A 27,192-nucleotide genomic window follows, 5' to 3' on the forward strand; every position below is an offset into this window, starting at 1 on the left:
GGCGGGGGAAATTATCTCCTAGTCTCTGGTGATGCCAAAGGGTAGCATTTGGCCATGTTGTAGAGTGCTGTCTCAGGGTCCAGGGTACTCCAGAATAGTTTATGTAAATTTCCAGTATACAAGTCAGGAAATGTATACTTAAAGGTAGGAAATGTCAGCGTATCCTCAAGAGCACTATTTTCTTTCTGCACATTGGTATGCTCTGTTACAATGCCAAAGACCCACAGTGATAGTTCTCCTGCATTTCTTATGCAGTAAATTGCTTGGTACCATGGTGCAGTGAAATGAGATGCTGTAGCTAAGTGGTTAAGGAAATGTGCAATATATCCAGCAATGTCAGCGTGTGCCCTTGCTGTCTGTGTGCTCTTGTTATGAGCGTTACCTTCCTTTTACCTAACTGAAGCAGCTAGGAAAAGCTTTCTTCTTCATTTCAGCTGGGGAATCAAAGAACACTGAATTTTTTGTTAGCCACATTGTTCTTTTATCTGCCAGTGGCTACTGAAATTGGAAATATTATGCATCATAACACAGCAGGCCGTATAGCCCTAGGTGAACATACAGCCACCACTGTGAGTCTGTGTATTGATTTTATTACCAGGCTGTCTTGAAGAGCTGGTCTTATATCTGTCAGCTGCCAGGGACCTCGGGTGATAATGACTTGAACTTTGTGGGTTTCTTATTAAAAGCCTGTGGCACTCAGAATGTCTTTTTGCATTTAATTGATATTTTATCAAATTTCCCCCATCAAATTTTGCTGATTTGTCTTATTGAATTGGCTACTGATGTAATCAAACAGTTACAAATACAAAAACCAAAATGTGTGGTGGTATTTTCAGTACTATATGTGTATTGAGAGCTGTGGTATCTGGTAGCATGCATATCAGTGAAAATTTCTTAGATCTGTCAAAATGAAAAATAAAACAAGGCCACAGACCACTGTCATAGTCTTAGGACCCAAGGGTCTTATAGGCATCCTCTGACCCCTGTAACATCTCTGAAGTTTAAAAAAATGTTATTATTACTATTATATATTATTTCCTTTTTTGCTTGTAAGTTGTGAAAGGACATGAAGACTGTTATCTACCATAGTAATGTTTTTATAGCATGAAGCTGTGGAAATGTGCTGCATGAAGTGTCTTGTGGCAAGAGGAGTGTTTGAGGGTACAGCGCTGACTGCTGCAAAGTTAAGTGTAGGGTGGGGGACACCCAAACCACTACATTCTTCTCCATGTGGCCTTTTGGGAATGGTCCTGGCACAAGTTATTCCCTAAGCTGTGCCCAGTCATTGTCTTGGAGAACTCTTAACTGGGAAAGGCAAAAACCCTGCCAGGGAATATGCTAGCAATTATGCACTGCACAAGGCTGGCGGTCTCATCCAATGCTCAACTTCACTGCCTGGCATTTTTTCATTTAACAGCACAGATATGTGCTGTGTTTTATAGAATGTCTTTCAGAAATATTATTGGATTAGATTATAAAACAATTCTCTTACCTCCAATTCTTCCCAGTCCCCCATATTTTTGTATTGCTTTCTCCAGTGTAGGACCATGTCAGCATTGCCACTTCAGCTCAATCAGTGGTGTACTTGCTCTGTTAATAGCTATTATTATGTTGGCCCTTTTTCCCTTGAACAATTCAGCTGTCCTAGCTGTTTGGAGGCATTTCTTTAGCTCTGTTTCCCTCAAGCATGCCTCCTGCAAACTGGACTATTTTTTCCCAGAGACAATCCTTAATTCAATTATGGAATATCTAATATCTATAAAGTTACACATATTGTTTCCAGTTCTGAATATGTGCTCAGTCTTTATTCAGATTTTCAAATTTCTGGATAAAATGAAAGAAAACACAAAGCAAAGCAAAAATACCATAGTAGTTCTCATTTCTTATGTAGTCACAGTAGAACACCTTGTAAAACAAATGGAAGATAACTAGACTTCAGAATGCTTCTATCTTTTACTGTAAGTAGGGGTCTTCATAGAACATCTGTGATAGAAATGCTTACTATAACCATCAAATGCAATATCTATTTACTAATTCTAGAGATAAGATACAAAAATGTGGTGGTATTTTGCAAGAAATGCAGAATCAATAATAATTGGCTTAACTACAATAGTGCAATAGTGCCTTGCTCTACTGATTAAAGATTGGTGCAGATTTAAGTAAATACAGTTTGCCACCTTTATAGACAAATACAAATGTCATTAAATAAAGTATTGGAATATTTCCAGTGTAAATAGACTTTAAAAAAAGTATGGAAAATATCTGTAAGGGATGATTTCTCCGAAAGTGAGATATAGTACCTATTGATGGTGTGACCTCTTTTGTAAAATTAGAAATAAGGATTTAGAAGAACATATCTATAAGATTAGGTTTATAGGATTGAATTTTTCATATTCTGTATTTATATGTCCTTTACATATATGATACCAAGTTTTCCTGCATTTTTCCATGAAATAGTGCTGTTACATCAATGAGGGGGGAAAACCTGTAGGTATCTGCATAGGTAGTGAGAATGAGATCCAGAGGTCAAACCTTATAAATAACATGCTGTGACCTAAGGCACCAAGCTGATTCAGTAAGAAATTGATTAGTTGATATTTCTGTAGTCTCATTCTGTCTGGAGTTATCAAAAATCTTGCTCAGCTGCTCCACGCTTCAGGCATTTCTTGCAACAACAATGTCATTCTCATATCTCTTATCATCCTAAAGGTAGGATAGTTAGAAAAAAATTACTTCAATTTCAAATTTTTTCCCATGACCTTCTGCTATTTTTCCTTTCTGGTTTTGCTGTCTGAGTTATGACTTTGCTTGCCTGTACATAAAGAAGAGAAAACTCATTGTTTTGCTTAAAATGAAATAAAGCTTTCTGTCTCTTTTTACTTGCCTTTCTATTTAGGAACCCCGAGGAAACTCTAAGGCTAATTTTTGACCATAACAACAAAAATCCTGCTTTTTACTGAAATAAAGCATAGGATTATCTTAGGAACTCATGACTCTGAGGATTTAGTCCTTAAAACTAAGCACTGATTATTACTAAAACTCAAGATAAAAACAATTCTGGTGATTTAGAATAAGCTCTGCCCTTCCAGAGCTGCAGAATAAGACCAGTAAGCTGAATATTAGCCAGCAGGAATTACTATGGTTTTATATATAGAGAGTTATTTACTTTATCTTTTGAGATGTCTTCATCTTGATGAAAGAAACTGCAATTAGTGTTTCAGAAGACTTCACAGATAAGCTGCCTTGCTGGCCTCCCCACACTAATTGTGGTTTCCTTATCCTGTATGATTTTCACCGACTTTGTATTTCACTGACTCACTCCAAGCCTGTCTTTACATATCAGGCTTTTCTGCTTCAGCATATTCCAGGATTCTGCCCACTGGAGAGGCTGAGCCGGAGAAACAGCTAAATGTGCATCCTTCTGATGTCAAATGGAAATGGGAATGGGCTTGCCTTGTTTATTCTTAACAAGTCTTGACATTGGCCCCTTGCAAAAAGACAAGGTTCTCTTAGTAAATGTGTTCGTGAAAAACTTGTTTTGATTGACAACAGCGACAATAGCCTGAAGGGATATCATACTGTAATGGAGCTCCTGCCTCCTTCTCACACAGAGCAGGAGTAATGTGTGCTGGGGCACCTGAGTGGGTGCTCCTTTCTTTCTAAATAACTTTGGGGAGGGGGAGTGGTTGGGAAGTTGGTTGCTGTTCCTTTTTTTTTTTTTTCTAGAAAGCATAAAAGTCTCTTTGGAGAGAATTGTATGAGATGCTAGTAAATGTGTAGTGGAGATAGTTCTGTCATCTGCATGTTTGTCTTTTTCTTCTTTAAATAAAGCACAATTCCTGCTATTGCAGGTTTATCTTTTGCAATATACATTAGTTAGTTGCTTGTTCTTGCAGTGTGTTGTATCACCACATCATCAAAAGTGACAGTTGTGTGAATCTGTCACAATACATGTAGTAATAATTGTATTATTGTCTCTGTTGTTAGAATGTCTTCAGGACATGGCTGCAGCATCTCTACATCTGAAAAATCATCAAACATGAAATACCTTATTACTAATAAACCACTGCAGACAGCATATGCATGTGGATACAGGACATGTATGTGCTACACAGAGATGTATTTGTAGTAACATGATGTAATTATGGCAAAAGTTCTGTTTGCATTTCCAGAACAAACATAATTTTCGGGATTTATTATACACCTGTAAGTTAGATCTCAGATAGAATTTGGCAAATGAGGCCTCAGCCTGGGTAGCAAACCTTCTATAGATTTCTTTTTTAAAGTATTGCCTCATAATATATACAAACACAAACAGAGACATATGTTTTGCAAAGTTTTTATTTGTGATGCTGTAATTAGAAAACAGTACAGGTTTAAGAAGAAATTTGCTTCACAGAAATACCTAAGTTAAAAAAAAAAGAGAGAAAATAAATTAATTACTCACTTTGCCCTGCATGGTCTACTTTTTTTACAGTGCCCAGCATAGTTTGGTTTTTTCAGTGTTTCAGGGTTTTTTTTTTCCTTTTGATAGTGAGGAAATATCATGTGTACTCTTTTATTCTTTGGCTGTTCCAGGCTTCCAGGAGTCTGAGAACTGCAAGAGCTGGTGTACTGCAATCCTTGGTGGTATTGGAATGGCATGTGAGATAAGGTTTCATGAACATCTCAACACTTTGCAGACATAGTAGGAAATATGACGTGTTCCTGTTGGCACTTGGATTTAGATCACATTCTGTTTTATTCTTGTGTTCCCCCATAGCTGGTGGAAAGACCCTTATTCAGATGGACATGGCCTGTGAAAGTGTTTGGCTGTGGAAGATGGGGTGCCTTCCACCTTTCAGGCAGATGTTATCCATAGCAAACTGTCCTTCAGCTCTTTCTATCCTCCTCACAAACCCCCTACTACCCCCTGCTCCCCACCTTGCTGCTCCAGTACAAGGTTGTAGTCCTACTGCTTTCCACTTTCCCCACTTTTAGACTTAGGACTTTCGGGGGTTATTTACAAGAATTAAAAAAAAAATAAAAAATCAGTTGCAATTAAGTTCTAGATTCAAAAAAAGGGAGATGAATGAAGAGTATTGCAGAAGAATGACCTGAACCTGTTACAACAGGTCCACAGGAGAGCTACTAAATTGGTCAGAGGGCTGAAACACCTTCACTGTGAAGAAAGGCTGAGAGAGTTGGGTTTGCTCAGACAGGCTGCTTTATTGCAGCCTTTCAGTACATAAAGGGTGCTTGTAAGAAAGATGAAGAAGGACTTTTTACTGTGGCCTGTACTGACAGGATAAGGGACAGTGCATATTCACATTAAAAGACAGCAGGGTTAGCTTGGACAAAAGAAAGAAATTATTTACTCTGTGGGAGTGAGGCACTGGGACAGGTTGCCCAGAGAAGCTGTGGATTCCTCAGGAAATATTCAAGGCCGGGTTGGATGAAGTCCTGAGTGTGGGGATGAGCCCTTGCAGCAGGGAGTTGAGCTAGATGATCTTCAAAAGTCCCTTGCAGACCAAACTATTCTATGATTCCAAAATGAAGAAAATCACAATTTTCATTTTAAAATGGCCAAAATGAAAGATTCTGCTAGTTGAGTCTCAAAATGGGGAAAAAAAAATAAAAATCACACCAAGTTCCTCACATATCTTTGTTTCAGCAAGAAAATAATTCCACCTAAAACCAATGAGATAAATTACATTATGTTCCTACTTGGCATAGTTGAAGTTTGAACCCAATCAGCTTTAACCAAATTCTAATTTTATTCTCAATGTCAATGAAAAGATCTAAAAATATGTTGAAAAAGATAAAATAAAGCTACAAGTGGATATTGTCAGGCTGACCTAAAAGTATATGCAAGATTTCTATCCTCTTTAATTATGTATACAGAGAGAAGCATGATATAAGAGAGATCATACTTTAAACTGGAGTTGTGTGTAAAAAAGGGCCTTTGAGACTGGCTTGTTATTGTCACTTTTGGTACTGATGGCAACTGATGGCTTAAAACCAATTGTCCAGCAGCAGCCAGGGTTTTGTGGAATGTCTCTTCCTAGTCTTGCTTTATGATAGACACCTGAAACACTAGAGCATAATTAAAAATCTTTGTGATTTAAAAAAAAAATTAAAAAAAAAAATATATATATGCACACAGTTAAATAGATGTAAAAAAGATCATGCAAATCATTCTTTGTACAACCATGTTATATATGAATGTGATAATAATGGAATATATTGATTCAAAATGCAGATTTTACAGAGCTTCCTTCATGCCATCTGATGCACTAATAAGTTTGTCATTAAGTTTAATAGAAAAGGTAGGGTGGAAAGCACTAGTCTCCTCTTGTATTACAGACCTTTTTGAATGGAAGGTTTTCCTGTCATATAGCATGAGGATTCTAGGACTAATGCCCCTTAACTAAAACCAACACCACAAATTTGCTCTGATTAGTTTAGGAAGAACAAACAAAGCCCAGCTATGTTCTTGAGATTATAATCAAAGTTGCAGGTGCTTGCTTTGAAACTGTAGCAATGAACTAAACCACAAACAAACACCCATGATTTATAGTCCATACAATAGAGCTTCTTGTCAAGTGTCTTTCATGGTGATTAGTCTCTATACTTCAAGTTAAGAGATCTGGTATGTTCATTTATGCAATCATTATGAGTGCAGAAAGGCAAACTACCTTGATGGTAAAAGCTGACCTTTCAGTTATCTCCTCAAATCTGAACTATCCATTTGTCAGCTATGGTGTGTGAACCAATTCCTTTATATCTATACTAAGGTGCAGCAAACCTTCAGTTTGGAAAAATTAAGGTGAATAAAGGTCATCAAATCTCTTTATCTGATTGTAGCCAAGAAAATTGCTGAAAGTGAGCAAGTATGTTGCAGGCACATTGGTGATTTTTCACAATGCCACTGACTAGAACTTTCAGATTTGGTGCAGTTATAGATCACGGACCAGAATGCACACACAAGCACACACATAAAAAAGGTTAAAAAAAAAGAAAAAAGAAAAAAGAGAAAATTCAGATTCCAGTGAGAATCACCTCATAGGACACCCAGTGACTGAGGATTTGGTTTTGTTTGCCAATTCATCATTTTAGTCTTTCAGAGTGTCTTATTTTGTAATATCTTCCTAGTCTTGCTTTATTTTTATACATTATTATTATTATTGTATTTAGGTATACCTAAGTTGTATAAAGACACTCATAGAAAAGTTACAGGTATACATAAAATTAATTAAATTTACAATTCCAAATGATGGTCAGCAAACAGCATAGCAATAATCCCACAGAGAGAACAAATTAACTCAGCTAGCTATGTTTTCTTTTTGACCTTCAAGAAATAAAATTTGCCCAAATGCTTTATCATATAAATGACTCTTCAAAGATGCTCAGGTCATGATGTTTGACTGGGTGGTCTGTTTATTTTTTTCATAAAGAAAATAATTCAACACATCTTTAGTATTTGTGTATGTTATGTGTCCCAGAAGGTATGACCTTGTCAGCTATCAAGACTCAGATATCTCTGATGTCACTACTATTTACCACATTCCAACCCAGAAAATAGTCACCTATTTATTAATTGGTTGATTCATTATCAGTATGTACAGTTGTGCTAATTTTGCCTGTTAGCCTCTACAAGACAATGGGTGATGAATAATTGCATATTGCAGCTGGGAATGGGTGACCAAAAACTAATGTTCTGTGTCAAAATACAGGGCAAAAAAATTATTTCTCACCATCTAATAATAATGTCATGCTATAGTTCCAGATAAGCTCCTGGGTAAAGGAGCCATAATTTGCTTTATTCACCAAAGAAACAGGGCACTTATCTAGCTGACCTCTAAATCCCAAATTTACACCATCTTGTTTTGAGATATAAGTGTCTTGCATCTCTTGAAATCATAATGTCCTCCCAAGGTGGTGTGCCTCCCATTTCCTATCTCAGAATAGGCAAACAGGCACAGGTATCTGCAGAATGTAATTCAGACTTAATATGTGTCCAAATACCAACATTTTTGTCAATTCCTATTTTGCACTAAGTGTTGTGAGTTAGAAAGAGAAGTCTTAGTTTTCTTCAATATAAACATTACTACTAATGAAAAAATGTATAATATGTGCTATGGAAAGCAATGAAACTAGTTTTTCTTTTTTTCACAGTGGCTTAAGACCTAGCAGAATTACTGCACCTTCCTATAATTTGTCAAATGAGCATTTGAGAACAAAGAATTGACATTTAAGGCAAAAGGACGTCTTCACTGACCCAGGGCCTTTTTTTTTGATTCAAAACATTTATGTCAAATTTGAGAGACAAAATTTGCCAAGGTTAATAACAAAAAGTGATAGCCAACACTGAACTGTTTTTGCTTGCATGGATGGACTGCTATCCAACCGCAACTTGAATACGATTAAAAACATAATTTGACTTTGAAATCCAAACGTATCTAACACCTTCTTCCCTAGAGGATCAAACCAGATGTGCCTTGTTTTTATCCTGCTGGCAGTGAAACATAATTTCCTAGGTAGACATCCACAGAAATCCTGTGATATCTTAAAAACTAAATTTAATCAGGGTAAACACATATCTGAAGCATTAGACCAATGAAATTTTAAACCCCATCTCACAAAGTTATATTTCACAAAAGTGGAAAGCAGTTTTTATTCCTTTTTGCTGCAAATTTTGTGAACATATGGTGTAATGTGGAAACATGGATAGTCAGAACAGTTAGCAGTTGCTGTGGTACTGCTGGCTTATTTCCACTTTACAAATTCATACGAAGCTAAAATATCACGCTGGTGACATATGCTTACCGGCTCTCCATTTACTGCCTGCAGCTATGGGCTCCTGTATTCTAATGGTAATTCTACAATCTGTTCACTGACAGCTCAGGGGGCCAGATGATATGCACACTACTGACAGGGACATCACTTTCATGAAACATTTACTTCTCTGCACCTGAATATTGGAGTAATCATATAGAGAGTCGACACACCATGAAATAGAGTTAGACTGAAGATTCTGAGAAGAAAATAGCAGACTGTCACTCAAAATAAAGTTCATTTTATACCCAGCAGAGCTAGGTTAAAAGACATTTCCATACACTGAAAATGCTTTCCATCCTTAAAGCTGCAGTTTAAAAGAAAAATGTTTTCCCCGTATTTTAATTCAGTGGCTCCAGGGATAATTACACTCCAAGACTTGCATTTGGGAATGAAGTCAGAATTGTAGTGGGTGGATGGGCACTGAAAATTCAACCCTGCCACCTTCTCAAGAGCACCACTAAGCCACCCCTGGGCAACTTCATTTTATCTGCTGCCAGGTTTGCTGTGAGGTTTTGAACACGTGAAGCCCATTTGCACGAAGCCATCCCTTGGATCAGATCCTCCCACCTGACTGACGCAGCGGCACAGGTGCAGCTGAGCTTTCACTGGTGGATTGGTCCCAAAGAAATGTACAGCCAGCATGGGATTAGGGGCCTGGTGCTGGGCAGATACATCCATGAGCAGCCAAAGGAGTCAAAGGACTCGCTACGGGGTTGGGATCAGCTGCTCAGAGAACTTCTGGACTGTTCCTGAGTGGGCACAGGCAGGGAGCATACTCAGGTGAGACCCAGCAAAATGCATAATGCATTGCATAAATGCTATATAAATGCTACATTTTACAGAAAAGGTAATAAATTCCAAGGTAAAAGGTTAATTTAAATATGCAAAAAAAATTGCAAAAAGGCTTAAAAGGCCAGATAATATCTTTTCCCTTTGTCATTCCCAGCAGAAGACAACAACTAATTATCTCATATTCTGAAAGAGGAATAGAGCAGTAAAATAAAACAAAGATTACTCCCTTGCTAATATAGATAGGTCAAGGATAAAAGGTAATGTATGAGGCAGCAGTTGGTAAGCACGGAAATCACCTTTTCAGCACCCATATGACCTGTGAATAGAAATACAGTGTTGACATTAATGTATGTTCTATGTCTTGGCCCTTGTGAAAGTAATTATGAGCAGAGATGGCACTGGAGAAGAAATTTAAACATTACTGGGCAGATGAGAGTTAAGTTAAAAGCTGGACTGGAAGACACAGAATGAAATATTATCTGAAAAGAAAAACAAGCATGATGAAAAAAAGCTAGCATGAAATCTTTTCACATTAATTTACCACTAAACAAAAAAGGTCACATGAATTTAGAAGGAAAACACACAGAAAATGGAGATTGCTGAGAAGTAATGGAGATTGGTGAGAAACAAAGCTTGTGATTGCCACTGCTGGTGATCAAGAATCCTCCCTGTCAGTCCCTTGTGCTGGACCACTGAAAATCTGATTTTTGCTCCAGTGAGGAAAATTGCCTTGATTATGCTCTGTTGGAATTATCATACGCTAGAACAATGAAGACTGGTCAGACATCATCAAAACAATGTCTTCTCAAATATGCATAGATATAACATGAATCTTCATGGATACTTCTCTAATAACTGGTCCTGTGGTTATTTCAACCCTTTTCCAAATGCTGATTTTCTATGTATTGTCAATAGACAGGTTGCATAAAACACAATCCATGCTATTAATGTCAAGTTACAAAGATTTTTTTCTATAATACCTGGTGTTCTCAAGGATTTTTCTCACAATATCTCATAATAAACTCACATGTGCTCCTTGTGATCAAGGAAAGGCTACCAGAGGTTGTTTTTTTTCTGGGTTTTTTCTAGGGATACTTTCAGGTTGTTTCAGAATGACAAGTGTCATTGCACTATTTGGGAATGATTACAGGGATCACATATCCTTGAGATGTCCTGTGTTCATGATTCAAACAGCTTTAATTTGTGTTGTAAAGACGTAGTACAAGCAATGTACTCTGGATGTACTGATTAGAACTTTTTTCACAAAAAGGTATTTATATGCAAGGTTTTTGTATGAAATGGCTTGTTTTGTAGAAAACAGAAATGTCTGGTTTTAGTTTTTGAAAAAAAAAACACATTAAAAAACCAAAAAAAATTGATCTAGCTGAACAGTTATTTTTAAACAAAATTAATTTGAAGTATAAAAAACCTTATGTAGTTGCTTTTGCATTCTCTTGTTCAAGCAACAATAAAGCACGTAGAGGAATATTTGAGACAAAAAATATTTTTCCCCCCAAAAATACTTTTTAAAAACCAAAATACCAAAAAAAGAGACATAAGAATGCTTAAAAGATTAAAAGATGCCTACTTTTTTTTGTCTGTTCCAACAATTCAGAGAAAATATACTGCCTTTTCAACCAAGTACAGTAGCTACATTTTATAGAATTACCTGGAAAATTTCTCTGCTTATACAACAGCAGGGATGGCTTAGGGCAATGTTACCATGTGGCTGGAGTCTGTTACAGAATGTAGTAAAATGGGTATACACATTTTATTCTTTAATGGAACATTTATTTGTACACCACTTGTTCTCCTTTATCCAAATTTACAGTAGCATCTTAAAATTTTATTGTAAAGAGTGCATTTATCTTATAATAAATTATCCTCTGCTTGTGTTGGAAGATGAAGAAACAGAGCATAAAATCTATTCATTATTTCTCCCCAGTTTTAAGTTCTTTCAAACACACTGCAGTACAACTTTTTCTTTTTAGAATTACCTGAAGCACTTTCTTGCAGTACTTCCTCTAGAGTGGGGATGCCACAAATGCAAAGAAAATTGGTGAAAGCCATGTAACTGCTGTCCCAAACCTGTATTGAAGAGTAGCACTGTGACTGTATTTTTATGAGGTAATTAATTTTACATCTTGATTACATCATACTTTAAAAAACTGAATTGCAGCTTAAATTTCAGGGATTAATATATTGAAGTATAAAGTGTGGCAAACAAGATATTTTACTGTGTTGTTAAGATGATTCAGATGGATTTTGAAGAAGACACCTCTCTTCACTCCAGTATCCCTGAGACACTGGAAGGACATTTCTACTTAAAGTATGCAGTCTGCTCATATTTGAAACTTTTTGCATTTCCTTCTATGATATAACACACTTTTTTGGGATCCTTTTGTTAATCTGTTGGACAAAGAAAAAAGGAAAACATATGACATAACAAATAATTCAGGGGCTAATCCTTTCAACATGCACTCTTGGAAACCTTGAAGCAACCCAGCTCTTTACCTTGTTGTACCACCCCAAGCCTCCCATGAGCGATGCAGCCCGAGGCTGGCACATGGAGGAAGTTTGTTTGTACCTAATACTGTGCTCTGATAGGTCTCTACTCTGTGTATTTGTCACTTGCAGTGACTCTTTCAGCTGCTTTCTCAACCTCTTCTTGCAGCACTGGAGCTTCACAGACTGGAATTGAACTCACTCAGGTGCAGCCAGCAGAGGCTTTTCCCTAATGCTGTCTGATGGCAAGTCTCACACTGCCCCTCTCCTCTGAAGGGGAACTGATGGAGCTGCTCTGTCCCAAATACCAAGCTTGGCAGCTCCTTTCTGCCTAAAATTTTCCTAGGTCACGCTTGCAGTAGCAAATGTTTTGGACTAATGACTTTGCATCAGTGTTTCTCTGAGGCTTCCTTTCTAGCACTCAGGCCTTAGTGTCTGGGCAGTGAAGACTGAGGATGGTGCCTCATTTACAGTTTGCTTATTCACGTGTATGCTCTGGAGCCTCTGAACCTTTCAGGCTTTATCCCTGCTTTTATGGAATCAGTAGGTGGGTGTGGCCTTGAAGATAGTTACCTATGAAATGAAGGCACCCCTTGTTTTCATCCCAGGGAAAATGTAAAGTAAACATTTTTTAATCAAGTAGTACTTTTAAAATAATTTTCTAAGTCTTCTTTCAGAAAGGGAATCAGTGATAAGTACAACATGTTTGGATCTTAAAGATTGCATGCAAAATGAATGCTGTTCTTTATTTCTGCACAAGTTGCTGAGGCTTCTGGGTGCCTGGGTTGTTTTGCAGAGGACAGTTTGGCCCTGATGCTTCATAGCACAAAATGCAGTTTTTACCTCTGCTCTGGGGCATGCAGCCTGTGAGAGCTGGGAGAGAACTACCTGTGACTTTTGTGAACACCACCACTGTGTGGTGTACAGACACCAGGCAGCCAACACTGGGAGAGGCTCATGGTGAAATTTGGCTGCTGCTTGGTTAGGAACCCAAAGGCATCATTTAACTTCCAGGATACAATAACTCTGCATTCTAAATAGCTTTGTACTACCACCTTGATGCTTGAATGTACTTTTAGTGTCCTATTTTGGTCACTACAGATCTGTTTTGGTCCAAACCAAACAGCACCTAACCAATGGTATCACAAATGTTAGCAGAGCTAAATGGCCCATCCTGTTCAGCCTGACATCATGAATCAAAAATTACTTTGGACATGGATAAAGTAAGTAGACCTTTAAAGCAGATAGATACGAAAATATAAAGTGCAGTTAAAAGCAGTTGTTCCTTGTACTGAATGTTTTCTCAGAGTCTTTCTGATTGTTTGGAGACAGCTCAAATGCTTGGTTTGTTTAGGGTTTTTTTACCAATGCTTGGCTACTGATTCAGTGGTGTCAAAGGAGCCATTTTGCAGACCAGGGATTACAATGTCTCATCACAATATTTATCTGCCCATTTCTGCTCAGCTTCCTATTTTTCTTTAGCTCCAGCTAAAGGAAAAAAACATCCAAAAATTCCTTTTCCTAATGGTGAAATCCTGGTCTATGACATGACATATGTGTAGCACTTTCATTCACCCTGCAACTGGAAGATCTTTCCTCTTTTGTGCCTTCATTTCTGGTAAGTGTTGACAAGCAGCAAAACAGCATTAAATACTCATCTGTTTTCTTCCAGTGCTTGTAGCAGTAGCATGCATTTTTCCTTTTTCCCTTTTTATTTCCATTAGAGATTTTTGCTATTGTTTTCTCTTATTCATCCCTAGGGATACCTCTAAATGTGGACTCAGTATTTGTCTCTTTTTTTTTTTCTTTTTTTCTTTTTTTTTCTTTTTTTCTGACTGTACAAATTGGATTTCTTCATGTTTGTTTTTTGGTGATTGGAGAGTGGTACTAATCCTCATTTACTCCAGTTCTTGACTTTGCACTTGTATCAATGATACTATTTCCCTTACTGACAACTTCACTAAGTGCAGCATCATTTCACTGAATTTCATGTTGGACACAACATAAAAAAAAACCTCTTTCCCGATAAAGTAATTCTTTTTTGACAGCACACATCAAGAAGACTCTACAAAATAGTGAAGTTCCAAACCGACCTCTTCAAATGCTTCTCCAACCAAATTAAATTTTCATATTTGGGTAGAAAATTATAATAAAACAAACTAAGCTCTATTAATTTATATAAGAACCTCTACTCTCAAGCTTCAATTCTGACTCACACTTCTTCCTTTTCTCAAGACAAAAGTTACAATGAAGAGAGGCTTTTATGAACCCACCTATTCTCTGCAAGTCTATCTCCATCACAGAACCAGAATGGATACACGTTGCATTCCTCAGTTCACATCATCACTTGGATGACTCTAGCTAGGCTGCTGTGGCTACTCTGGATAGTCCTGTCATCTATTCTGGAATTGATGAAATCTCTGGCAAATTCCCCTTCAGCCAATCCTTTCACTGTGTTTGAGATACTTGCTGTGATTGTCCCAAAACCACTTCCAGTTGTCTTATTTACCTACCTATTTACTGCTTGGTCCTAATTAAGTAAAAGGTAGGTTGCTGGCTGCTTTACCAGCCAGCTTTACCAGTGCCCAGCTTTCCCCTATAACAGTAGAATGAGCCACAGGACTGAGTCTTGTGTGAAGGAATCATCTATATGCATGGGTGTTCATGTTAAGGAAAAAAAAAGAAAAAGTTGTGCTGTCCAAAACCTAAAACTAGAACTGATAGCAACTGATTTAACAGCTGTTTTTCCTTCACATTTCTCTAGAAATTGCTTGAGATCTTGACAGAAAGATGGTAACTACTGATGGACTGAAGATAATAACCATGTGAAGAAAAAGGACTCGTAATTAGCTTCCACTCACAACAGGAAAAATCAAAACTATCAGCGTCCCCAAAACCCAAAGGTCCTGCTTCTGTGTCTCTGCCTATCACTGCCTGCCTGTTTTCATGTTTTACCCTGCAATCCCAGCAAGGCAGGCACCTTGCCTTCCCCTCCATTCAATCATTATTAACTCTGAGATGATAGGAAATTTTAACTATTTTATGCAATCTGAAAGAAAACTTGTTTAGTCTGAGATCTGTCAATTCTGCCTTTTCTTGGAATAGGTCTTCTCTCCAGCCATGGGCCTGGGAGGTGTCAGGTGCCAGTTCAGAGAGTCACTGACTGGCCACTTCTCACCTGGAAAGGCTGCTCCCAGAGCACAGAGTGCAGTGACTTCACTGTCACCTTCACCTACTGCTCGCATTATGGCTCATCCTAAATATGGTAGTGATGCCTTAGGTTTTAGCTTTTATATTTTTCAGATTCTGTACTGCTTTAATGTGTAGTTCTGCTTCAGTGTGTAGCTTCATATTAAGGGATGATAAGGTTTCTTCAAAGAGTAGGGAGACAAAACAATTCCTTTTCCTTGGGAGCAAGGACAACCAATCCAAATTTCAGGCCCAAGAACATAAACCATGGGGAACTGAAGAGAGAAAAACAAGAAGGATGGGACTTCATGGTCTAAAGCTGTAATTGGACAATTAGCTCCAATATGCTAATGGACCAGAACTTGTAAAAGTGAGAGCCCTGTGCCCAGTCATCCATTTTTGTGACCATTTTGGGTTGACCTGTGGTGTAGCCCTGGCTGGGCTCTTGTACTGCCCAGGGTGTATCCACTGGGGCCTTTTAATAAATAACTACTTTATTCTTTATCTCTGTCTAGCCTCTCTTCTAGGTCAGCCTTCCCAAGGCATGAGTAGGGCCACTGACCTGCAGGAAGGTGAAGCCCCTGTGCACAGGGCTCAGAGCCCCTCTGCAGGTGAGCTGCAAACCCAGGCCATCTGCACTGAAACCACTATCCATGTGTAGGTAGACTCCATGTGGACAGGAGGCTCATTTACATATGTCAAAGTAGCACCAAAGTTTTAATTGGAAATGTTAGTGGACATAGAAATAAATAAATGGCAGTAGATTTTGATGGACTGAGAAGTTAAAGCAACTCTGGGGCCATGTGGCCACTATAGAGTCATCCAAATTCATTACAATTTTGCTGATTTCATTACCAGTATATCTACAGAGAGAAATAATTTCAGACCCTGGCATAGTAGTTTAAAGAGGAATAGCTCTTCTTGCAACTGTGAACTGATGTACTTAATTTAGAACAAGGGCATATTTTGCAATTAAATCTAAAATAAAGTAAGCAAACTCTGAATAAAATTAGGATTTCTCTAAAATATGAGAAATCATTTAGTGAGTTAGTCAGGTCTGGCCATCTCAGAATGGCTCCTTCTACAGAAAAACTAGTGTCAGGTGTGAGTTTTAATCCTAAATTGGGTAAGATCTTGATCAAAGTACTTAAATTCGCAGTTATACTTTTCTTTTTAAGAAATTTTTATCTAAACCTTTATTGTTTCAACAGCTCATACAGTAGATGGCTTTGAGGCTTAGACAGTCCGTATTTTAAGATAACTCCTTATAATATACATAATAATTTAAGCATTTGGGGCTTGAAAACCATTCCCTTTGGAGCCCTTGAGAGAAATGTTATATATATGCAAAAATGCAGATGTTAGTAGGAGCAGCATGCACATATCCAAGAGCAACATTTGGCCCCCTTAAGTCAAGTGAAAAAACTTTCGTGCTTACATGCACACTCACAAACCCACCCTGCTGTGAAACTAGATATCATTTTCTGATTAAATGCTTACTCAGTCTCTCTGTACCACAGAGTGACTGCAATAGTAATAAAGCTCTGATGTGGCACAGATTAAACCTTGAGGACTTTGTGGTGGTGTATTTCTAGATAATTATATAATCAATAAGAATAACACTTATCTCTTACAGACCAACTTTTATCTTAGGATTTTAGGTTGTGCCAGCATGTAAGGTTTAAATCTGAAAACAAAACAATTAAATTGAGTGGAAAAATGCAGTTATCTCATGGAAATGGACTTTCTGCTGCGTTCTATTTCTTTTATGGAATTGAAATTACGGATGTCTTACTCTGTGCAAATGAAGGTGATCCTCAGCAGAGCAAGAGTAAATGAAGAGAGAATGCAGAGATTGTGGGTGAGGCCACGTGTACAGACTTGTGGCTATTGTTCAGTATGCAGCATTAATAAAAGCAAATCCTGGGTTCTGCTGAGGCACAAAGGGGCAGCAGTGAGGTGAGGAGTCTCCTCTCTGCCCCCAAGCCTGGATACTGGAAGGCTGTGAGCATCCCAATGTGCCTGGTGGCTGCAGGGCGAGGGGGGAAGGAGCTCCTTGATGTCTCTGGTCTCCCTTGTCCTCAGCTGGGCTATGAGCCACTGAACCCCTCAGAGGGTGGTGTAACATCACTCCCCAATGTCCTGGGCAACTTGTCCTCCCATAGCACCTCCCTCTGTGCCCTGCAGAACTATCTCCTGCAGGCAGAGGAGGTCTCAGTACAGACAGTGGAGTTTTCCTGGAACCTGGAAAGGCATTGAGAGGTGGGCAGTTTCCTGTCTGGTACCTTTTCTTAGCCAGAGAAGCTTCTCTGGCACTTCTGTGAAATTCAGAAATTTTATTTGCATGTTTTCCTGCTGGAGAAAGACACTTTTGTGGATGATTGAAGGCAAAATTTGGCAATTTTAGTACTTGCAAATTCAAATTTTATAAACAAAGCTTTTATATTATCTAAGTCCTAGACATTAAAATGAAAGGTTTCAAGACACAATGATGTACTGTGTCTAGATTTATCTTTGTTCTAAAAGAATTAGATAATCAAAAGGGTAAAAATATATTTATTTACACTAATTAAAAAGGATGAAAAATCTTTTCATTTCATCTGCTTTATTTTTTTCAAACAATTCATTCACATACTTTTATTTCCCCTCTAATTTTGAAACACTTTAGATAATGTTATAGTTAGGAACATATTTTGCCCAGTTTTATTACATAATATAGAATAATAAAGATTCTTCCAAGCCCTTTCCCCTAGGTATGGACTCTTCCCAACCCCAAATCCATCTCAGGATTAAATCTCATCTCCTCATGTTCTAATCTGTCCAGGAAGAAGTGAGGCCTCTGGTGTGGTTGCCCATTTTCCACTCTTCCCTGGTTCTGGCCCAAGATCAGAGATGCTCTGGGCATGTTTCAGACTTCCACATTGAAACCTCTTAGAAACCACTGTGTGAGCTGTGACTTGGGCTGTGAGCATCAATAACACAAACAAAATGATGACTGAAAAATGGTGATAAAACATGATAAATGTGATAATATGATACAATTAGGTTAAAGTGATGGTAAAAGGGAATTATAAATGCTGTCCTTCAAGAGTGAAACAAACAGTTCAGTCACAACTCATCAGCTATTCCTAGGAGACGTCTTAAACTGGATGTTTTGACAAAATTTCACTAATATGGTTATTCTCAGGGACTAGCAGAGACGCTGATATAGGATTTTTTGGGGCCCATCTGGTTTGTCCATTGGTAAAAAAAAGGAGATAATTTTATCTCTATTATTTTGACAGACCACTAATTTGCTTTTGATATATTTAATATTGGCTCAGCACCAGTGAAACTTTATTAAATTTAGTGGAAAAAATCTCCTGGCTTAAGACACTGAAAACCAGTTAAGAATTAAGTCTACAGCTATTATAATGGGATTTTCTGCCATTGGTTACAAGAACAAAATAGAATAAAAATATTTATACATATGGATTGCAATGCACAGTGAAATTCAAACCAGAAGAATTTCTGTGTCTTCCCTTGTCCTTTAAATCATAATTTAGAGTATCTGAGCAAAAACTGTGTTTTTATAAAAATTAAAGCCCACTAAAAAACAGTGAGGAGCAAAATGTGGGTTTTCTCAACATAGCAGTTTAATTATTAATTATACTTTAAAAAGGAGGCCAGTTTCCAAGATTTTTTAAGTTATGAATGGAAAAACTGTTCCAAAAAGTGAGTCTAAATTATTATGATTTTCTGGGAGAAACATTTCAACAGTGGCTTCTCACTCTCCTTTGACTATCAAGGAAAGCAAATGATATTCACCTTGTTAAATTTAAGGTGTACCCCTCTGTTTCTCTCTTTTGTCTTTCTATGAAACTGAGGTAGAAGAGCCTTTAAAATATTAGATGTCAAGAATCTGCTGTTGTAAAAATTCCCTAATACTTTCCCAAAACTATCAAGTAATGGCTTGCAAATTGACCGCTTTTATTTGATGTTCCGTAGGCAGAACTCCTAATAGTCTTCCCATGGAAAGAACCTGTGGAAATAGAAACCCTGGTGGTTTTAGGTTGGTTGGTTGGTTATTGGTTGATTTTTTTATCTAAGGAATTTTACAGCAAGGCCAGATTCTTACATTGCGGTGCTAAACTACCTGTTGAAGTTTTGTTTGTATAGCAAAATGCATCAAAATTAAAACCTCAAAAGAAATATGCTTGTCCCTTCATTCTCTTACTACTATATATTATTGGTTTGGGAATACAAAAATAATTTTAAAAAATGGATATGAACAATTAATGAAAATGATAATTAGTTACAAAACGCTAAACCAGCTGTCAGGAGGAGCAAGAAACTATGAATGCAAGTATTTCACAGATGAACATACAAAGTAATTGTCCAGGTTCCCAACATGCAAAAATCCCAATCAGACCAAGAATGCACCTGTAAAGTACCTAGACATATTGGTAATAGGAGAGACTGGGTCCAGCATCTTGCCAAACACCGAGTTAATGAGTTACACCTCATCTGGAAGTGAGAACAATACTTTTTCCAGTCTTCAGAGAGAATGGAATTACTATTTAGACTGGGAAATTTCCAGTTCAGAAGGAATATATTTTTGGTTTAGGATTCAAATGTATGAATTTTGTGAATATTAGGATGCTATTTGCCAATTACTAATACCGATTCCCTTAATTACACAGATTGTGAAAGGAGTTGAGAATATAAAAATATGGAAGATTTTTCCTGAGCACCAAACACAAAAAATGATGCCATATTATTGTGGTCTTAAAAAAAACCTATACTTCTACTACTGTGTTAGCTACTGATTTCTGCTGTGGGCCATTTCATAGAGATATAGGATTCGTCTTTTGGCAGTAGATGTCTGGATATCAATAGAACAAAGATGAGAAACATACTGCTACCTAGCTGCTGTAAATATAAATTCAAAATAAAAATGAAGTCAAGTGGGAATGCAATTAAATTACATATATTATTGAATGACATGAAAGAATCAATTCTTCTAATTATGTTCAGGCTCACAGAGATGAAGGATAACATCAGAGATGATCATGAATGAAGAAAACTAATTTGACACTAGACCAGGAAAATAATCTGAGAAAGAATCATAAAGAAGGTCTTGACACATCCTTATAAATGAGAATTTTCACTGAGAACAAGAGTTTTACTTGCTATACTAAATAACCCAGGTGTTCTCCACTGAGAAGCTCACCTGATTTTGCCCTAGGTGGTTTAAACTGCTGTTAAAAAATGAGTCACAAGAGATCTGCTCTCCTCTATATTCTCTCTAGAAATTGTTTAATTAATTGTTAGAAAAATGACATTTTAATTAACAGTGGAAAATTTTGGGGTTGGGTTTTCCAGGAAGATTCTAATATTTCTTGTGATGGACTTTGTAAAAGATTTGCAGCTGGCATAAGAAATTAATAAAACCAGCTAAAATGAGGAAAGTCAGTACAACCATGATATCGAAGTCCTGTATTTTTTTTCCCACAGACACAAAGCACAGCTCCTCTTAAAATGGAACAGAGACAGTTCTGCACAAACCCTAGAGGTAAAGTTTCCTGACACACCTTTATCATGTAAATTATGGGCAACTGTCTGAGCTTGCAGGGTCCTTCACATCCAAATTTCCATCCTACTTTCCATCCTCAGCAATAGGATTAGACTTTCACCACCAGTCAAATGATAAGGCCCTTCCCAGCTCTCAGTATTTTCAGAATATGCATTTATTCTTTCTCCATCATACACACTATGGAGGAAGTGCTCTTCACTTTCTCACTGGAGTGCTTTTGTAGTAGAATCCAGGTTTTCTTCTGCCCATGTCCTTTGTATTTTCCTTGGGACAGGGAACACCAATTCCTGGACTAGGTGAAGTGCACAGCACAGCAGGAGCCTGTGCTTGACAATGGGCCTTTCTGCTTCAGATTCCCACTCCATGATCCCATTGACAGAGGCAGTTCAAGATGGTTATGCTGCCTGAAGCTCCACAAGGGAGCTTCTGGTATTGAAAGTTTTTGCTTATGGCCCCTCAGCTGTGAGTACAGGCATAGTTTTGGGTAGCAGATGGTCATAGTTCAAGACAACAGTTATATACAGCAAAAACTGTATGCAACAACAGTAAAACCCTTGTTGTTTATTGAAGGCCTTAGTAGCTTTTAATGGTGGTATTTTTTCACAGGGATGAGCATGTAAAAAAAAAACCAAAACCAAAAAACCTCCAAATATCAAACAAAAAGAAAGGGATAAAACAATGGAAGAAAAGTTTGACTGGATCCTACTAATACCTGTGAACACTGTCTAAATCCCTAAAATTTTATTTTAATCATCCAGTTTCCCATTTCTAAAAAGCTGTTATTACAGAGTTTATGTATCTGCAACATGTGGATTTTTCTGATCTTAAGGTTACTGACTTAAAGGCAATGACACTAGTTCATGAAATGGAGACATGAATTAGCTGCACTCAGATATTCATGTGCACATATGCTTGTAGAAAAACAAGAGATTATTTTCTCAGTGCATTCTTCTTAGATAGCCTAGGTCTATTTTCATCCTTTCCTGTTGTACTCATTTAAGCACATGCACACTGGTGACTTGCATTATCATGAGATATTCTCTAGCTATCTTGGGAGCTGGAAAGTACTGTAGAGGGAACCCTCTCAAATTCCTCAACAGCTTACTCAAGCTGTTTGAGAATGAAAATAAGTGTGCTTTCTGTATTGCAAAAGTACTGTCACAATGCCTGACATTCAGCCTAGCTTTGGTTCCCTGATTTTCAGAGCCAACATCTATTGATACAATTAACCTGGTTTCAGTAAAATTGTACCAGCAGAAAATATAGCCCTCACTGCAACTTCCACCTTGCTTTAAAATACTGTTACATTTAACTTTGTAGATATTTTAAAGGCAAAAAAAAAAGAGTAAAAAACATCAAATCTGCATGGCTTGAAGAGTTTATGATTTGTACCCACAACCTGGATCCTCCAAAGTTTTCAGAGGAACTTAACACACCATGGTTTGTCTTTCTTCTGTATATGGACCTAGCTTTGCCATGACCAATCATTTGGTTACTTGGTCTAACCTCCCATGCTCCAACTTACTCCCCAAACTTGAATATATCCTTGAATATATTTTCAAACCAGTTTTGTGGTTTATTGATTTGCTTGGCTGGTGGTTTTTTGTGGTTTGTTTTTTGTTTCCTTTTTTGGTGTTTATTTGTTTGCTTGTTTGTTTTCCTTTTTTGTTTGGATTTTTTTTCTTTTCTTTGAATTAATCTTTTTGAGTAATAAACTCTTCATTCCGTATGGCATAGCTCCTTGTAGCCATCCCCAACTATTTTGGAGAGTAATGGTTGGAGGCTCTTGCATTGTGCTTTTTCTTTCTGCTGTCTTCAGAACTGAGGTCTGAAAAAGCCCCTATTACCAGGTGTACTAATTATTAACTAATTCTGATTTATGTTTTAACTGAATTGATTTATATCTAGATCTCCTTATATAGAGTCTGAAATAAATGATCATACATTGATCTTAACACTGATTTCCTTTTTTTTTTCATTGGGATAGTACTAGTGTTTTTGAGGGTTCATGTCATCATGATCTAAAAAAACCAGTTACAATCTCAGCTTTAACCTAGTTTGGAGTAGTCCTAAAAGAAAGTCTGAATTCCTAGAGGTTTCTTGAGGCAACAGGTTTTCTGAAGTATTCTATTAGATCAGAAGTTTTCTCTAAGATTTTTGATTAAAATTACATTCATCACTTAGGGCAGTATAATAAGTTGAGGTGAAGAGCAGGTAGCTGATTGCTGTAATTACAAGTTCAAAAAATAAAAATGGAACAATTTGCTGTAATTTAAAAAGTTTAATGTGATGCACAAAATTGTATCTGTTTGATACAATCTTTGAAGGCCAGATTGCATGTAGAGACATGCAATTAGAGAATCAGGATTTAAAATCTGAATGAGAAGAAATTGTACCATAATTGTTTATGGTAAGAAGTATGTTTATTTTAAGAGAACAAAGAAGTTGTAAAAGCACCTAATCCATCTCTGAAGATTTTGAGAAACTCTGAGTAGAGCTGCAGAGTAGGAAGGAACAGTTACTGATGCTGTTTATTTCAGGCTTGTTAAAATAGAAAGTTTTACAATTCACTGAATGCTTTTTTTTCAAGTGAAAAGTGAAAGATATCAAATGTTTCCATATTCAAATGTTTGGGGTCCACTTTTCCTTCACTAAATTTCTTTGGGTTTCAGTGAGGTTGCACTATAGATGAATGTTGTCCTTGCTCTTTTCAGTTCCTCCACACATGCTTTTATCAGCCCTAATTTAAAGATTTTAATTAAAACAAGTTTTCACTGCTTTAAAGAACTTTCATTTGGGACCTAAAGGGTGTCTGTACTTCAACAGAAAAGACATAGTGCAGAGCACTCTCTGCCACCTTCATTTACCTTTGTGTGTGCAGCCCTTCTTGAGCCACTTCACTGGCTGTGTGTCAGTGACAGATGAGCCCTTATAAACCTTGAAGCACCCAGGCATAGGTACCTTTAAGAAAATATATATAAGAAAGGGAAAGAAATGTGTATTATGTTGAGTTTCTGCTACATCTGCCCAGGACTCTGGTGATGCTCTGAACTGATTTCAGAGAAAGGAAAGGGATTTTTACTTCTACTTCTTCCTGTTATTGTGATACTGGGAAAATCCTTTTATTTCTCTGGGTTTTTTTCCTTTCTCTTCTGATGTTTTTCTTAATTTTTCCTATTTGTTTAGAACATGATTGCCTGTCTTGACTATTTACTTTCTTGCCATATTCAAAATGACTGAACTATTGGAAGATCAAGAGCACACAAAAATCTGAGCCAGAGTCCAGTAACAGCTTCATCAGGTAGGTGGGATCTTCAAGCAGACCTCACCCATTTTATGTGTTGGGTTAGGGTGCAGCACACTGAGGCTTGAAGTCAACTGGGATTCTTACAACTATCCCAGTATAAACATGGTCATAAATTACAAATAAAATACAGTAACAGTCATGAAAAGGCTTAATAGACAAATGCCATCAAGGCATCAAGGTCCTCTGTCCTTTTTCAAAATTTCTTCTTTCTGCATTGTGATGAACATGGAGCCCTGGGAAGCCTCAGCAGGTGGTGTTCTTTGTGTTTGGAGCAGTCATTGCAGTAAGGACTTATTTAGTGGAAGGTTTTCTGTTTTTTTGCCTTTTGATTTGCTAACAGCAGAATTGCTTCCTGATCACAGGAGTTTTATAGAAAATATGACAGATCTGAATGGCTTTTGTGACTTTTTTTTGTTGCTTTGGAATCATGCTTATAGGTGTCTAATTTCCTCTTGCCTAAACATGAAGAGATCACATCATCAAGTTCATACTTAGCTTATATATGGTGTTTTCTATCATTGACTTTTTCCTCTGGAAAATTTGACTACAAGCTCCCAGTAGTCCTTGACAGAGTTTGCACAGTTAAGTATCTATAATATACTCCATACAACCCTCCTTCTGGTCTCTTTTTTAACCCTTACTGAACCAAAGAAAATGAGGTCTTTATAGCCTGATCCTGTGATTTCAACACAAAATGTGCATGTATAAAACAAAAGTCTATGAACATAAATCACTGGGCTGTATTTACAATTCACTGAAGCAAAACTCTCCCTTTGCAAACTGTTTCAGGGACAGTAGGCACCTTTGTATTTCTAGGAGAAGATCCCTGAGTAATTTGATACTTTCATTGATTCTCTGTAGTTTTCCTGCTCAAAGGAGAATATGTATATATCTGCAGTCCAGATGAAAGGAATGTTGTATCTCTTTCTGTGAGAATACAAAGAGACCTTGAAAAGCTATACTTGAGAGGAAATAGTACCTTCTGACCACTTTCACAAAGTAAGTCCTATTTAATCATCCTATATATATATATATATGTATAGAGAGATATAATATATATATATATACAGAATTTGAGAGAAAAAAAGTCTTTAAGGTTATTGTGACATTTTCCACATCACTTTATAAATAGTTGGTGGCACTAGTTCAAAAACAGTGTCTCTGACTTTAAGCAAATCACTTCTGAGTGGCTTCATCAGCTTAGAGCTGGGGATGTGCTAAAAGCCTCGAAAAAAGGATATTACCATTAGAAAGGAAACCATTTAGAAAAAAAATCTTGCAGGGGTGAAATGAAAAGACAAAAAGATGGAAAGAAAAAAGATGCATTATTTCTATCCAGTTTTCATTTTGTTCTGAGACTTATTTTTTTAACAAGAGATAAAAATGTTTATTGAGATTTTTTGACACACTGACATCCTTTTCCAATAAGTTATTCTATGAGGAAATGCAGACATTCTTCTTAATTTTTGTTATTTCATATTTCTTTGTAAGGTTTTAATTTTCAGAAAGAAAACTAGGGTTACAAAGAACTGGAAAAGACCTGGAAAAGTACATTTGCAGTCAGTGGTATGACTGCAGCTTGTGGAGATGGACCCATGTTGGATATGGATTTGAGTGCTAAGCTCAGGAGGTGCCTGTCCACCAGGTACCGAGATACCAAGGCTGCCCCAGCACACATGCCAGCTGCTTTCATCTGTCACAAATTTATTTCCACAAGTGGGAGATTGTGCTGTGCTACTAATTTCAAAAATGTTTCTTCTTGGTAACATCATGAATAATATATTAGAAGTAAAGGACAATGTTCTCTTTCAAGTGTCTGGCATGAATCTTTCAGGTGAAAACTGAAGCAAATATCCATTGGACAAAGTTAATCAAACAGACTCTGCATCAGCTGTCTTTGTGTCTCACCAGAAGATGAGGTACAATATGACAGAGCAGATCCCATAGAAGCAAAACACCGAAATCTAGGACAACCCCTAAATAACTTTCATCATTTATGGCATTGACAATGGGCAGAACATGGCACCATGAGAATTAGAGAGACTTGTCTCATTGTCTGACCATCTCCATATCTTTCAGCAACAAATAGATCTCAAGTGAGAATTAAGTTACACTACATAAAAAATATAATTCTTGAAAATTACAAGCTGAACCAAAAGAAAATGCATGAGCAATGGTTTTCAGATTCAGACATTTATATTGTTAGTTACATATCAACATGTACATTGAGTAAAAAAGACTGAAAGAAAAATGAAATCAGTTATTTATTTGTTTTCCACAGGATCTAAGTTCAAAATCTCTTATGTGGAACAAATGTATATTGATTGCAAATATTTGGAGTGTGACATACCAAATAGGAAATTAGAGCAAATTATAAGTACTGAAATACCAAAGAACATTGAGTGATGTACAGGACCTGATCTATCCTTCTCATCCTAGGTAAATGGGACCAAAGCTCTGTGCTATTAACCAGAGGCAAGGGAGATTTATCAGCTCCAATCTGCAAAGCACACTGTGCCAAAAGAAATGCAGGAGGACTAAAGAAAAAGACAAACCCAAGCCAAATAAGAAATCAAGTATGTATATGGCCTTGTCCCCTTGTCCCTCCCAGCTCCACAGCTGTCACAATGCAGACTATTAAACTGTCAAATATCACCTCTTCATCCCTCATTATTTTTTGTGTTAGAAATGTAATAAAACTCACCAAACGCTTCATTTTTTTCGAAGTAAATATGGGGGTTTTGTGTGTTTTCATATTATGGATTACTCAAGCCTAAACCACCTACAAAATGTCCATTTCAGAAATTACTTCAGAGTACAGCTTTTTGCAAAGCAAACTGAAATTTACCATAAATTCAATTTTCCTTGATTATTGTGATTGTGATACTGGAGAGCCCTTACCCATCTGCCATTTTTTTGAGTCTTAACAGAAATTTTGCTATACTACCAAAAATTATTTCACCAGTCCAAATGGTGGATAATCAGGAATAAAAGGTGGATTTTT

The sequence above is a fragment of the Passer montanus genome, unplaced genomic scaffold (assembly GCF_014805655.1).
Source record: "Passer montanus isolate IOZ18808 unplaced genomic scaffold, ASM1480565v1 scaffold34, whole genome shotgun sequence".
Lineage (NCBI taxonomy): Eukaryota > Metazoa > Chordata > Aves > Passeriformes > Passeridae > Passer > Passer montanus.